This window comes from Melanerpes formicivorus, unplaced genomic scaffold (assembly GCF_026170545.1).
Source record: "Melanerpes formicivorus ecotype bairdi unplaced genomic scaffold, bMelFor1.0.p_v2 SCAF_5, whole genome shotgun sequence".
Lineage (NCBI taxonomy): Eukaryota > Metazoa > Chordata > Aves > Piciformes > Picidae > Melanerpes > Melanerpes formicivorus.
This window is the reverse complement of record NW_027142357.1, coordinates 32,640,807-32,655,078: the sequence shown is the minus strand read 5'-3', so window position 1 is coordinate 32,655,078 and position 14,272 is coordinate 32,640,807.

The window sequence follows — 14,272 nt, the reverse complement described above, 5'->3', positions numbered from 1 at the left end:
TTCCATTCATAAAACATAAAAGATAATGATACTGATTATTTTTGCTTAATGGAGGGAAGAGTTTAGAAATGGGTAGGCTTAATGCATTAACTGCCATCATTCTCCACAAATACTGGGCACTTCTGAGTGGGGATTTCCAACAGTACTTGTCTTAACAGCAAGATGCTGAATTTACTCCCACTTCATGGAGGCATTGGGTACATGGGGTCCTGCATGTCAGAAAAACACACTGTATTACATCACTCAAGGATACGAGTTGGCTCTTGCCTTTCTGTCTGTAAGGCTGAGTTGCAATAGCCCATGGAAAGTTGTGCTGCTGTAGCAATACATAAAATTTGGTCAGAATAGCTAGAATCATGGCCCCTGCACTGATACAGTATCTATTACAGGTCCTGCACAAGAAGTTTGTGTACAATCCAAACAGACATTGCAGTTGGATAGACTTTGTGGTATGTATTGATCACTGTGAACTGCTGCTATTTGCACTTTACCATATCCACTTGCTGTGCATGGAAGACAAATTCTGCTGGCTCTCTCTTTGCATGCGGGTGTTTGGGCAGGTATATTTAGCTGTGACATGGCTGCAGTTCACAAACCCCAGGCCTGTTGGAGAAATACATGGAAAAAAAAAATGTGAAGAGAATCAGTGAAAGCCAAACCACAGAATCACAGAATGCTTTCACATCCCCAAAACAGATGCTGTTTACCAAACTCAGGAGAAACCAACCTGTGTTTTCTGGAAAAGGTCAATCAGAGCAACTGAGCCATGCTTTCCACTTCTGGTCCAGGGGAACTTTTGCCCTTGCCTTCTCTCAGAAGCAGGGTCATGCTCTGAAGTCAATTCATCTGTGGGAACAAAGAAACCTCAGACAATGACTGAAGCTGATGATGAAGATGCCTGGTCCAAACTTATGTGGCTGCTCGTGTTGCCAAAAAGCTGTTAGGAAATGTGCAGGACCAGCAGCTGATACCTGGCCCTGGTAGCCAGGGAGATGGAGGAAACATTACAAGAGCTCCAGGCTGTTTGGGAGCTCCCTCTTCCCAGAGCAGGTATTCAGCCAGAAGTGCAGTAGGTTTAGAGAGAAACAGAACTGTCATTAACAAAAGTCAGGATCTGAGCAACATCACCTATCAAACTACCAGGGTAGAATAACATCTTTCCTAAAACAGCAAATGCAGACGAAGCAAGAAGCCAAGCTGGCTTGCCCTTAACCAGCTGAAGGCTGGAATTTGTGTCACAGTGAGAGCAAATTCAAGTCTCCTTTCCTAATTCTATGCTTCACAGTATGTGTTTACAAAGTGCTTGAGGAGAAACAGGTTGGCCCCAGATTTGTCTTGTTCAATTTGTCTCCTTAGATAACTAATGTTTCTCCAGTGTGACTGCTGGAGTAACTCTGTGCTATCTCTAACAACTAAGCATCTGCTTTTTTGAATTGAGCTAGGGCCTTCTGTACAAGCAATAAAATAGTAGTTAAGCATATTTATGGCAAAAATTAGAGTAATCCAAGTTTGGAGGCCTAGTAGAAGGAAGAGATCCTTCCCTTGCCCTCTGAATATAGCTTGTGCACTTGGACAAGTGGCTCAGCCATGTGTGTGTGTATAAAATCAAATCCCTGGCAGGGGTCAGCCAAATGCCTGACTCCTACTGAAAGTCACCCTCTGAAATGCCCAGCAGGACTCAACTCCCAAACCTTCATGACTTCAGAAGAAGAAAGGGCGAGGTTGGAAAGTCAGAGAACTGAACTCGGTCCATTTACCCAGATCCCTTGTCTTAATTTAGCAGCATTTCCACACCCAGCTATGAGGCTGATTATTTCTATCCTGTGAGTAAAAAAAAAATGCTGCAGGGAATTGATGTGCATGGGCAGCTGGTTCCACCAGGATGAAAGGCACACATTAAAAATGCTTTTGAAGTGCATTTGGGCTTCCCTTTGGGAGTTTACAAAACCTGCAGTCAGGTACCAGAGAGAATTTTCTCCCTTGAAGGCAAAGACAAGAATAAAATTAGTAAGAAATAATAGCCAAACCTATAGGTGTGACAGATGGCATTGAATGGGCATCTGCTGGAATAACATTCAGTTACCATGATAAACTTGTACCTCACGTCCCCCAGAATTAAATTTGTTCTTCTGTTGATCATGTGGCATGAAGAGGAGGATGAGAGAATTGGAGACCCAAAGCTAAGGATGTTAGGAGTTGGCTTTGCACCTCCATTGGGTGTAGAAAACACATGGTGAGCTGGGTGTTAAGACAGAGGAAGGCATATGGATGAGGTGGGGCAGATGGTCCAACTCCATGATGCTTTGCCCTGGTTTACCGGTGCCCAGTGGAGAGGAGTCATTCTGCTGAGAAGAGGCAGCTGTAAGGTTTGTAGAGAGACAAGTTGTTTTGTAATGTTCAGACAAACAGCCCCAGATGAAGAGTTCTGACTGCTCTTTCTGGAGTAAGGGCAATTTGAGGTGCTGCTAGAGAGGAGACAGAGAACTGGAGACAAAGGTCAAGGAGAATCAGTGCTGGTGCAGTGGCACGGATCAGCTGGACCAGCTCCTGTACCTCTGGGATCCTCAGGGATTTAATAACCAGACTAACTGTGACAATTGCTTTTGAGAAAGCCTGGTTAAGCTGGCAGAAAGAGTAACCATAAGAGAAACCGCAGATTTCTGTAAAAACAAAGCTTTGCATAAGCACCAAGGCAGAGTAGGCAAGACGGCTTTGTGAGATTAAAATGAAATGTTTGATTAAAACATGGTGAAATTGTCCCCAAATATGTAGCCATCTATGATGACTCTTCAGTATAAATCCAAATTAAAAGCATGACAATGGGCTTTATTTAGAAATATCCTGACCTTTCTCATATGACTCTTGTCCTGCCTTCTCATTACTTGTCATTCTCAGTCACTGCATCTTGCTTTAAATGAGAAGTGTAAGCTCTCCAGGGCATGGGACTGCATCTCTTTCTTTCTTTCTTTTTTTTTCATCTGCTCTGTATAACAATGCAAGCAGCAGGGAGACTCTTAAAACTGTTAAGTAAACCACAAATAAAACATTTCATCTCCAACTTTGCAACTTTACTGAATTTCTTCACAAGAATGAAACCAAATCGACTCTAGCGTGGGTATTAGTATGAAGTTGTTTGTTCACGTAAGTAAAAGTTGGGCTAAATAATGATCACAGAAAAGCAGTGGTCTCCTTGGCAAGATGTCTGTTGAATCACAGAATGGTTCCTGAGGGAGGGCAGTGGAAGCCCATTGCTTGGGATTGTGTGAGTGAGGTTGGACAAAACCAGAGACCGCACTGCAGGGCTCGGTGCCCCGCTGGCAGGAAGACGAATGAGAAGCCCTAACAGTCTTCTCTATTTTGTTCTTCTATGATCCTTATAAGAGAGATTGATGCTGACAGCATCCAGGTGGTGCGTCCATGACTCAGCTGTCACGTCACTGCTTACGGCTTAGAGCCAGTGAGTCAAGGAATGAAAAACAGGTGGAAGGAGGAGGAGAGCCCTCCTGAAGTGCTCACCTCCAGCCATCTCTCGCTAAGCGAGCAGGGCCAATTGCAGACCACAGGGAGACAGAGGAGTAGAGGTAATGACAGAAGGAACGGCTGGTCACCTTCCTCCAAGGGCAGCAGGGTTGCAAGCCATTCTCCACGCCTTGCATGGTGTGGAAGAAAAGCCTGGTGTGAGTTAATGGACTTTCCTGAGCCAGAAGTGTCCACCCTATGTGGTAGGTCCAAGGCCTGCTGACTCTTGTAACTATGCTCTTTTGGCAAAGCTGTCGATGGAGTAAATACTAAATCCATTTAGTTTAGTTCATGCTAGACTGAAAAGATAACATCACAGATGTCTGGCCACATATTTCCATCAATACAAAGTTCACCCCTATGGATCTGATTTCAAGTGGCATCCTAAATGCTGTTCTGAGAATGGGTCCTCAATGTGCTAGTGACTGTCACATCAGACACTATTTCTCTGAAAAGCCAGAAAGTCCTAGAAGACCAAAACAAGACTCATTGGAGGCATATTTCTAGGGCCAGGTGGCTTCTAAGCTACTGCTGTCTGTCTGAGAAGGTCTACAAAAGAAATCTGCCACACTCAAGGTCTAAACTTGAATCTCAGAATTGTTTTGCCACTGCCTTGTACTTTACAATATCAGAAGGTCAATGGCATCTCTAGAAGGTGAGTACTTCACTGCTGTCTCTGACTTTGGGCAGGACCAAAATCTAACACATGGAAATCTCTCTAGGGGTTGAAACTTCATAACCTCCCCAAGAATCCTGTTGAAATGCTTCATAGTCTCACCCATTCACAAAAACATTTACCAGCATTTGGGTTTGGGGTTGGGTTTGGTTTCTTTTCATGTTTCAATGTCTGGTTTCATTTTAAGCCTCTAATTCCTTGTCTTATCTGTCACAGACAAATAGAGAGCAGTTGATTCCCTCTCTTTTAATGGTAACCTTTCACACACTTGACTATTGCTACCTTGCTTCCTTCATCAGTCTGTCCTTCAGAAGGTCAGTCCATGACACCTTTCCTCATCACTGTATTTTTTTCTATAGCTCTGGTCATTCCCACTGCTCCCCTTTGACATTCTCTCATGGTTTTCTGATACGCAGTGCTCAAGACTGAGCATAGAAGTCTCTGGCTGAACTTGTCTACTCATCTGTTTCATAACAACACATCATTCTTGACTTGTATCCAGCTTGTGATCCCCATCACCCACAAATCCTTCTCAAAAGAGCAGTCAGCACCCTGTACATCCCTGAATGCATCACCTCCAAGCTGTCTCTGACAAATGACACTGATCTCCTCATGCTGTCTTTGATTTGCCACTATTATTTGGACTTCTGCTTCTCCTTTGGCCTGCCAGCTGTCATCACCTGCTTGTAAGTTTAATAAGTGTTCTCTATCCCTTTGTCAGTGTCTTTACTACCAACATGAGTAGTTCCAGACCCCTAGAGAGTCCCACTTTCCCTTTTAGCAGTGACCAGCTGATACCTCCTTCTCTGTTCGGCTCAGATTTGTAGCCATCCTACAATGTTTTGGATGGTCCTACAATATTAGGAACAATGTCGTCTAGATCCCTTATCAGAATATAATGCCTAACAGTATTAAAAGCTGTTTTAAAGTCCATATATATAGTACCTACTGCTTTGCTATACACACACACACACACAAAGAAGACTGCGTTGATGCAACACAACCAATTATTGCTGTAAAGAGAAGTGCGCTGACTATCATTTACCCTTTTACTGTAAGAGTTTTGCATGTTTTGGTAGCTGCCAGGAAGGTTGTCTTGCATTGGCACCCTCTTGTGCAAAGTGCTATGCAAACTCAGAACCAGAAGATGTATCCTGTACTAACAAATTCACATTCTAGTTATTTATTAAAAAAAGAGAGGGAGAATGCCAGCTCATTCCTTATCAAACCTTATATTGAAACATATAGAAAAACAACAGCATTCATTCAGCAAACCTGTTTTATCACAAAGTAACATTCCAAGGGGTCCCAAACAGGTGCTAATTATTGACACCATAGAAGTCTCGATTTCAACTGCATTAAGTCTTGCTTAAGGCTAACATACATCACCTGTCTGCAATCCTCTCGCTGTCTGCTCACTCACTGTCTGCTCCACCTTGGATGCAAGTCAGGCAGTTCTTCGGTTTTCAAACCTGTCTGCTTCCAGTATGAGTGACACATCTTATGGTGACACAACTGCTGCAGGGTCTGCAGGAATTGTCTGAAAGCCAAGAGTTCTGTCCAAAGGAAAGGGGAAAAATGGCAAGGATATAGTTATGTGAAGTGAATGAGTAAAAGGCATCAACTCCAAGACTGCAAGGCACAGCAAGTGAGAATGTGTCATTTCGCACTGCTCCTGCCCTGCAAAGTAAACCAGTTTTTTAAAGTGCTAAATCGTGGCACTGGTTTGTGGCAAGCAATGAAACTTGATCTTATTTTATGGCATTTTGATTTTCACAGGCGCAAGGAAGGCCGTTATTCAGCTAGAGTAGTCCAACCAGATAGTCCCTGTGTGTTTGCAGAGCACCTATCACAGCAAAACATAGACTCCGACGTTGCTTCTGGAGCCAAAGAGTTAGTAACAACTAATGTTGTTGATATGTGCAAAGCATTTGGAATTAATTCAAATTTTGTGCTCTATTTAAGTGTGCTTTTAATTACTTTTGATTAGGATAAAGAGGATCATTTTCTTTTACCAATTCTCAGGGTATTCAGAACATCTGGAAACTAAAGTAATTCTTTGCACACCAAGTCATTAGTGTAAACTTCAACACTCCCACAGAAAATGCTCCATGATGAGTAAGGAATGGCTGAGGCATCTGGCATGATAGGGATGACCTTGGTGCTGTGGAAACTGCTGGACACGCAAACCTTTCTCTATAGCAGACAGGCTGACCATTCATGTGTGCCCATCTTCTAGGTGTTTAGAGGCCAGAGTGGCAAAAATTACAAATTGGAAACATTTCTTTCACCCATCAACTTTGCCTTCTCTCACACAGCAGCATTTTGAGGTGAAGTGCTTATGAGCCTGAAATCACCTCCTGGAAGGTACCAGAAAGGAATAGGGGTCTGTTCTGGCAAACAGTGAGTCCATCTCCTTCACCATGGGGTCACAGCAAGCATATGATCTTTTCTCATGGAAGGACTGCATTACAGACAGAGATGAAGCCCAGCCAAGCAAGGCTCCACATAGGACCTACCACGACCACATTACCCCCGTGGATCCATGCTGATGGAATTGGGAGGCAGGCACAGATGCCGGTGATTTACAGGGAGCACAGGAGGCTGCTCACTTTAATATATGGCACATATGGCATGAGAGTGTTAATGGAATTTATACCATAAAAAAATTACCTCCACACAAAGTATGGAATTACTTGGGAGGATTTATGCAACAGACATAAAATCCAGTGGAAACAGTGTAACCTTTCTGAGGCTTATTAAATTTTGTCTTTATTTATGGAAATGTCTTAATTTATGCAAGGTGAATGCCAGGAAAAAAAAATAATCCTATAGATTTAGTCAGAACCTAGCTCTTGCTGTTCATAGACCTCCCCAGATATATTCTGCTCTTGTTTACATCAGGAATAAAATTATTTGAAGTCACTAGGCCCAAACTAAAACCATATGCATGACTGTTGAATAGATGAATAGGATAGGATAGGATAGGATAGGATAGGATAGGATAGGATAGGATAGGATAGGATAGGATAGGGTAGGGTAGGATAGGATAGGATAGGATAGGATAGGATAGGATAGGATAGGATAGGATAGGATAGGATAGGATAGAATAGAATAGACCAGGTTGGAAGAGACCTTCAAGATCATCGTGATACTTGCACTATGGCATCAGTTGACCCCTAAATGATGCTAATAGTGAGGGGGGGATGAGAAGAAAAAAAATGATTCAGCATAAAAGGAACATTAAAAAAGCTTACTTCGTATCCTGCTTACCCTTGTTGTATATGTTACATTAAATATACATCAAAGTAACGCTCTTCTATCCTTGTCCGTGCCAAAGCAGTAAGATGCACAACTCCCTGAGGACAAGGGGATTTCCTTGGGGCCTGCAGGACAGGATGGTGCTGGCTCCTTGGTGCCAAGGAGAATTTCAGCCAGGCTACTAAAGAAAAGATGACACTGCAGTGACCATGTTGCCTCTCCATCAGTGCTGACCCCATACCCACAGTTTCAACCAAACCATGACAGCGTCCTCCAAAAGGTTGTGTTCCTGCAAGGAGGCATAAATTGGTGCTCTGGTGAGAAGAGAGTTTCCCCAAGGGCTACACCATCTCTGGCAGGACTGGCCATCCAGGGAGGGCACTTTCAATCAGCTAATGGGAATGGCAAACACAAGGCAGCATTTGTAGCACAGAGCGGGGAGGTGGGTAGGGGGCAGGGAAATGCACAAATCCATTAAAAAACAGGTTTCTGTTCTTCATCAATCAACACATCTTACTTGGTGCATCTAAATACTGCACAAATTTCATCCTGTACTTTTCCACAGCTGTATCACTGGAGCATCTTAATTTCTTGCAGACATTAAAAACCGCAACCTTAAAATACCCCTCTGAGGTCAGCTGGGGTTATTCACTGGAGGTGACAGCAAATGAGCTCAAATAAATCTTGCTTTGGTAGCTTTCAACATCATCACCCCACTCCTCTGCTTCAACTTCTCCCCAAAGTCACTGCCATGCGGCTGGCAAAAGGGAACCAGCAAAAGGCTCCCCAGTGCCTCCAGCTTCCCAGCCCACATCCCAAAACCAGGCAAAACAGCATTAGCAGATGCTGGCATCTTGCTAAAGAAACTTGGTAAGTCAGCATCCCTGAAGCCCAGCACATAATGCAAGCACAGGGAGAAATCAGATGGCATTGGGCAGAGAGTCTCTGTCCTGGCCTTTGGAGATCTTGCCCCTAGAAATGGGTTTGAGTTGAAATAGTGTGTGTTTTCCTCTCATTTGTAATAGCCAAGGATATTTAAAGTTCCTGGATGAGGAATTGCCCTGACCCCACTGAGCAGGGGAGAGTCCAGGCTGGGGCAACCAGCAGCAGGGAGAGTATGTGCCTTCAGACCCCAGATTTTTTAACTCTGGGTGATGATGAGCAGAACATGGCACATCCAACCAGAGAGCACAGATACAGCCAATTTCCCTGTTTCCTCCAGCCAAGGCAAATAAGGGTCAGTTCCAGGCTTTGGAGCGCATTCTCTGCTAGGCTTTTGGACCATCTCCTTCACCTTCACCAGCACCACTTCTGCTTTTTTTGCTGTTACCACACACCCACCCCCCATCCAGTGCCTTTTCCCCCCACGTCCTGTTCTCCCTTCTCCATCCTCTGCTCCAACTCTATCTTGCTCCTCTCATACCCTAATTCCCATTGCAGCTCTTCAGGCTCCACACCTCTCCCCATTGTATCCAAATCCACCGAGGTCTATCCCCTACATCAAATCTAACCCACAAATATCATTTAACACTTTTATCCCTCTGCTCCACACACCTCCCTACAGCAGCATCTCAGCACGGTCCCTTCCTCATGAATCCACCCTGGGAGCACAGAGAGCACTGAGAGGCAGTCCCCAGGCCGTACCAAATACCCCAGTGGGATGGGCAGGGACAGAGCGAGCCTGCCCAATGAAAGTCTTTCCCATCACCCTCCAGACCAGTGCACACAACGCACAGGGGATGTGCTGGGCACTGACAGAATCCCTCAAGGCAGGAGCTGCTGGCCCCTCTGTCACCCTGCTGTGAACTGAGACTTCTCAGGCTTATCAATTCACCCAGCCTGGGGTTTTAGATAGGGGTGATACAGCCTGGAGAGCACTTCTGCCATCAAACTTAGAGCTTCCATTCCAAAGTATAGAGTTTCTTCTAGGCAAATCATCCGTGGTAATTTTTTTCAGCTCGTGGCCGGTACACATACATGTTCAAATTGCATTTGCTCCTGTGCAGCAATGCAAATTTTCAGCTAACAGAATGTAGTTATTCTTGGGAATAAATTGTCTGGGGTTCCCAAGAATTAACTGCATTCTGATAGCTGAAAATGTGCATGACTACATATGAGCAATGACCAGTATGTACCAGCCCGGAGCTGAAAAAGGTTGTGTGCAAAGTGCTAATGTGTGATAAAGTTATAATCAAATTAAACCCACACTCTTACAACGAGAAATGTTTAGAAAGCTTAACCATAGACATCATAGTCTCTCTTACTTACAACAGGATAAACACTTATCTCTCCATCATTCTGTATCACAGGGAAATCTGAAAACAACATTCATATTTCATTTATTCTTCAGGCCACCAAAACTCCCTTTCAAATCAAATCAATGTTAGCTGAAAGCAATGTTGTTTTCACACACACACAAAAAAAGGATCTTCACATTTGTTCTGCTTCCATCAATTCAGTCATACTTTTCACAGTTATTTTTAATGATGCCCTGCAAGTCCTTCCTTGTGCTACAAAACCATTTCAGTATCTCCCACCTCCCATCTCTCTGAACTCATCTGTTTTCCCAGTGCCATTATCTCATCAAACTGTGCAACACAGTCATCTCTGCCTCTGCTCTAATTCACATTCACCCAGAAAAAATAGAGGGAAAAATAACAGTAAGTGTGATTCTTTCAACCAGGATCTTACACGTGCTTTCCAAACAGTGTCTGATGTAGTATGTGTGGGTAGATGTGCCTTTGAAAGTGCCACTTAGGGGAGATGCCTAGAGGATTCCCATCCTCCTAGTCTGCCAACACCACCAGCGTTTCCCTACAAGCACATTTAGACAGATGGATGGGCAGAGCAGCTTTTACAAACTCCCAGCCAGGACTTCTGCAGAAGCTGTGTTTGCCTGCTTAACAGTTATATAAATGGAAAAGAAGAGGGTGGGGAATGTAAGAAGTGATCGGTCTGCGCTGCTGAGCAGCTTTAATTGCTGGTGCACAGCGACTGGCGTGGAGGCACAGCCCCTGAGCGGGGACGGAGGGGGCTTGGTGATGCAGAAGCACGATCGCTGAGGCCCTGCAGAGCTGCCATGAAATCCCACCTCAATTCCAGTCCCCATTAACAGCAAAATATGTAGAACAAAGGTGCTGAAAGGATAGAGTGGGCTTTTCTCATGGACCTGTCAGAGGGGTTATATGTTACACATTGTAAAAATGAGGTTCAGCTATTTCAGGGTTGTAGGATCAGGTCGTTGTGTCAAGTCCACCTTGTCCCAGCTGCTGTGCTCCCAGGTTCAGCTGATGCTTTGCTCATGTGCTGACAGCCCAGCCCATGGAGACCTCCTGGCTGATTTCAGCACCACCCTTGTTACTCACTATACACAGTTTTAGACTCAGGCAGTGTTTTACAGGACACATAAAGCCGAGCCAACAGACCTGCCCCAGTTAAGGCAGGGGCTAAGAGCCTGCAACCACTGAATACCATCACTCATTGACTCCAGCAAGGGGCTAGGCAAGTGATACTTTGGATAAGGGCTCTACAGCACAAGGATCTGACTCCTTGAACCCTCCTCACATTCCTATATTCTATTCACATACATTGTATGGAAGCATATATTGTATATTCACATTGTCTTATTCACCCATGGCTGAATTACCTAGCCCAGCTCAGCCTTCACAGCAAGGCAATGTGCCATGCCTTGACCTGCCAGGGCTCTTGGTGCTGGGTGTTGATGAATCCACCTCCCAAAAACAAGAAGCCAAATCCTGCTCCTGACTCATTGTGGCATTTCCTGTGGAACTCAAAAAGTATCAAAGCAAAAGCCAAGCATGGCAGCAGGGCTGACCGCCAGCAGCTGCAGCCACACCAGAGGGCACAAAAAGAGGAGCAATTCAGCACAGACAAAAGAATAACAAAGCGCGGGACAATACTGCGCTGCCCAAGAGCAACAGCAACTCACAGGAGAGTGTAATCAGTGCCTTTGGCTCCTTACAACCTCCAGGCTCTGCCTTACACCCCCACTGCAATTTGCCGCTGTTGGATTATTCAGATCCCTCTCGGTGAGCACTCTGGCTACTGGGCTGTGTGGTGATCCCTGCTGCAGCTGCTTGCTTGTAGATGCTGCAACACAAAGGGGCAAACCTACATTGCTTACTTCTTCCACGTACAGTGCTTGTGGTTTGGGATGGGGTGGAACTGCCCTTGTCCTTGGTCAAAGGAAAGACACAAGTCCAGTTATCCTTCTCCAGGCAGGGTGATGTATGTGCTTGACAAATCTTAATTTAAGTCCCCTCAACGTCAGAATGAGAAATATCTTTAACCAATCTTCCTAACTAATGATGGAGTAATGGGGAAAAATTTAAAAAGGCCTCAAAAATTTGAGAGTATGTCTTTCTAAGGCAGTGTCCAAACATTTAGATAGCCACTTTTGTGAATCACTCACAACAGTAAAAATGTAGAAGGGAGAAAGAAAGAAAGAAAGAAAGAAAGAAAGAAAGAAAGAAAGAAAGAAAGAAGAAGAAAGAAAGAAAGAAAGAGAAAGAAAGAAAGAAAGAAAGAAAGAAAGAAAGAAAGAAAGAAAGAAAGAAAGAAAGAAAGAAAGAAAAGAAAGAAAGAAAGAAAGAAAGAAAGAAAGAAAGAAAGAAAGAAAGGAAGGAAGGAAGGAAGGAAGGAAGGAAGGAAGGAAGGAAGGAAGGAAGGAAGGAAGGAAGGAAGGAAGGAAGGAAGGAAGGAAGGAAGGAAGGAAGGAAGGAAGGAAGGAAGGAAGGAAGGAAGGAAGGAAGGAAGGGAGGAAGAAAAGGGAGGAAAGAAAGGAAGGAAGAAAGGGAGGAAGAAAGGAAGGAAGGAAGAAAGAAAGGAAGAAAGGAAGAAAGGAAGGAAGGAAGGAAGGAAGGAAGGAAGGAAGGAAAGGAAGGGAAGGAAGGAAGGAAGGAAGGAAGGAAGGAAGGAAGGAAGGAAGGAAGGAAGGAAGGAAGGAAGGAAGGAAGGAAGGAAGGAAGGAAGGAAGGAAGGAAGGAAGGAAGAAAAGGAAGGAAGGAAGGAAGGAAGGAAGGAAGGAAGGAAGGAAGGAAGGAAGGAAGGAAGGAAGGAAGGAAGGAAGGAAGGAAGGAAGGAAGGAAGGAAGGGAGGGAAGGAAGGGAGGAAGAAAGGAAGGAAGGAAGAAAGAAAGGAAGAAAGGAAGAAAAGGAAGGAAGGAAGGAAGGAAGGAAGGAAGGAAGGAAGGAAGGAAGGAAGGAAGGAAGGAAGGAAGGAAGGAAGGAAGGAAGGAAGGAAGGAAGGAAGGAAGGAAGGAAGGAAGGAAGGAAGGAAAGGAAGGAAGGAAGGAAGGAAGGAAGGAAGGAAGGAAGGAGGAAGGAAGGAAGGAAGGAAGGAAGGAAGGAAGGAAGGAAGGAAGGAAGGAAAGGAAGGAAGGAAGGAAGGAAGGAAGGAAGGCAGGAAGGAAGGATAGGAAGGTAGGAAGGAAGGAAGGAAGGAAGGAAGGAAGGAAGGAAGGAAGGATGGAAGGAAGGAAGAAAGAAAGGAAGAAAGGAAGAAAGGAAGAAAGAAAGAAATGCTGCTGCAAGTGAACAAGATATTTCACTGGCCACTTCAGCTTTGTGATCTCATGCTCAACCCCACAGCCAGGCACATACAGGAGACAGAGCTGGGACTCAGCCCACAGGAATATGAAGGGAAGGGAAGGGAAAGGGAAGGGAAGGGAAGGAAGGGAAGGGAAGGGAAGGGAAGGGAAGGGAAGGAAGGGAAGGGAAGGGAAGGGAAGGGAAGGGAAGGGAAGGGAAGGGAAGGGAAGGGAGAAGGGAAGGGAAGGGAAGGGAAGGGAAGGGAAGGGAAGGGAAGGGAAGGAAGGGAAGGGAAGGAAGGAAGGGAAGGGAAGGGAAGGGAAGGGAAGGGAAGGGGAAGGAAGGGAAGGGAAGGGGATTTTATGCTAGTCCCCATATTTCATCTTCCTGGCACACTGGTTGGCAGTGAGTGGCTGAGGTGCACAGGGCACACAAAAAGCGGCTCCAGAGAAGAGGGAGCTGAGCACAGTAAGCACAAATCACCTATGGTGGTTGCAAGATGCCACAGAAGGACAAAATCCTGCTGTCAAGCCAGCACTGGGGAACTTCTCTTGGACTTGAATGCTGTTTTAAGAGACCAGACCCCCTGTATCAGTGCTCAGGAGACCGTGACGTGTCCAAAGGCGGCTGGCAGCAGCACCGGTCGCATGTCACTCAGCCCCAGGCGCAGAGCCGCGCGAGGCTCCCTTTGAGCGACAGCTCTGCAGTGGGAGCTGAGCTGCACAACCCATCCCTCGACAAAGATAAAAAAAGAGAGAAACAAAGCACTTCAAATTTGTTCATTGCCTGTTTTTCATCTGTGCAATTCAGCTCATGCTTTTCTTGAGCACAGCAATATCCTCCAGAGTCTCCTTATAAACGTCTGTGGGAAGCCATGCCTCCTGCACCATGGCTGTTCCCACCCCACGTCTCCAGCACCCACAGCAGGGCCACTGCAGGGCCTCTGGCCCCAAATCCTCCTCTCCTCCTCCTCATTACCCAGAAGAGACGTTTGCCTTAAATCAGTGCTGACTTAAACATTTTAATCACCCATATGGAGTTGTTCCTCCCAGTTTTATTAAGTCATTGACAATTTGGGATGTTTTGCATATTAACATCAGTACTACCTTGCACAGTGGCCATCAGAGGTTGAACCTGTCACAGCTGCATTCTAGTGTCACACCAGTAATCCTTTTCCAAGTTAATTGGCCCAGGCATGCTGCACATATCACTGTATAAAGCTCTGGGTTTATCTCTCTGGCAGCGTGAACCAGAAGCTGGCTTTGCT